This window comes from Procambarus clarkii, chromosome 73 (genome assembly GCF_040958095.1).
Source record: "Procambarus clarkii isolate CNS0578487 chromosome 73, FALCON_Pclarkii_2.0, whole genome shotgun sequence".
Taxonomy (NCBI): domain Eukaryota; kingdom Metazoa; phylum Arthropoda; class Malacostraca; order Decapoda; family Cambaridae; genus Procambarus; species Procambarus clarkii.
In genome coordinates this window covers 27,556,389-27,558,498 of record NC_091222.1, presented here as the reverse complement: position 1 = coordinate 27,558,498, position 2,110 = coordinate 27,556,389, and positions in this window count along the sequence as shown.

The following is a 2,110-nucleotide window of genomic DNA, read 5'->3' as shown; positions in this document are numbered from 1 at the left end:
CAAGTGGCCACTCTTCTCAACACCTGCTCAGCCTCGGCACCTAGTGTTGTGCTAACAACCATATAGTCTAATTACCTAGGTGTAATTACCTAAGTGTAGTTACAGGATGAGAGCTACGCTTGTGGTGTCCCGTCTTCCAAGTACTCTTGGTGTACTGGAGCTTCGACTCTTTTAAACTCTAAATCATCACTGTACTTTGCCAGTGATGAATCAATTGATTCATCACTGATTGTTAGATTCAATGGGGAATCTTACAAAATAATGAATAAACTTGAACTCAAACGCAAAACTTAATAAGATTTGCTTTTTTTACGTTGGCAAGGACTGAAATTCAGACTTCAGTGTCTGAATTTCCACAAACAAATGGGTGCAAACAATACACTCCCTCGTCGTTTGAGAATATGATATAACGAGCATATTACAAATCACCTAAAACCCACCAAACACCGGACGAAACTACGACGTTACTACAACGTTCAAACAACCTGTAATACCTATTATTGTAACAAGATAACTATTGTATACCCCTATTGTATTAACACATTGTATTAACTATTGTAACACCCCTATTGTAACAAGATAACAACAGGGGTCGTTACGCTGTGACTTTTCAGGGAAGGTCAATGACCAATCGGAAAAAAAGCCACAGAAATCTTAATTCCTTCCTCGGAACAACTTTCTCAAAAGGGAAGAAGGGAAAGAAAGGGTGCTATTTAAGTACCAGTGTAGTTAAACACTTAACTACACCTTTTGAGGTGTCTTGAGGTACCAATTAAAGTCTTCAGGTCAGCTGCGGGTCGTTGGTTAATAGGCCAGCCAGAGGCTTAGGGCCCGCGCACGAATATTCCTGCAAAAAATAATTAAATAAATTTAAAACCTGGGTGTCGGTCAGTCTTTCTCCAGTACTCATCTAGTTGTGCTTGCGGGGGTTGAGCTCTGGCTCTTTGGTCCCGCCTCTCAACTGATTTTTTTTTTCATCATGGGTACATCAGTGGAAAATGTAGTTGAATCCACACTCACTATCCTCCCCGTTCTCGAACGTCATGAAATTGTCGTACTAAAGTGCCCCTATCCTAACCAGCCAGAGTACCCTTCACCACCTACCCTACCCTTCACCACCTTCCCTTCCCTTCACCACCTTCCCTACCCTTCACCACCTTCCCTGCCCTTCACCACCTACCCTACCCTTCACCACCTTCCCTGCCCTTCACCACCTACCCTACCCTTCACCACCTTCCCTACCCTTCACCACCTTCTCTGCCCTTCACCACCTACCCTACCCTTCACCACCTTCCCTGCCCTTCACCACCTACCCTACCCTTCACCACCTTCCCTGCCCTTCACCACCTACCCTACCCTTCACCACCTTCCCTGCCCTTCACCACCTTCCCTGCCCTTCACCACCTTCCCTACCCTTCACCACCTTCCCTGCCCTTCACCACCTTCCCTGCCCTTCACCACCTTCCCTACCCTTCACCACCTTCCCTACCCTTCACCACCTTCCCTGCCCTTCACCACCTTCCCTGCCCTTCACCACCTTCCCTGCCCTTCACCACCTTCCCTACCCTTCACCACCTTCCCTGCCCTTCACCACCTTCCCTGCCCTTCACCACCTTCCCTACCCTTCACCACCTTCCCTGCCCTTCACCACCTTCCCTGCCCTTCACCACCTTCCCTGCCCTTCACCACCTTAGACAAAAAGTTATTGTAAAAAAAAATGTAAATTAACAGACTGTAAACAAACGCGACCCTACCACTCACATGGTCGGAAACGGGGGGGGTCCACCATTCACATGGTCGGAAACGGGGGGGGGGGGGGGGTCCACCATTCACATGGTCGGAAACGGGGGGGGGGGTCCACCATTCACATGGTCGGAAACGGGGGGGGGGGAGTCCACCATTCACATGGTCGGAAACGGGGGGGGGGTCCACCATTCACATGGTCGGAAACGGGGGGGGGGGTCCACCATTCACATGGTCGGAAACGGGGGGGGGGGGTCCACCATTCACATGGTCGGAAACGGGGGGTCCACCATTCACATGGTCGGAAACGGGGGGGGGGTCCACCATTCACATGGTCGGAAACGGGGGGGGGGTCCACCATTCACAT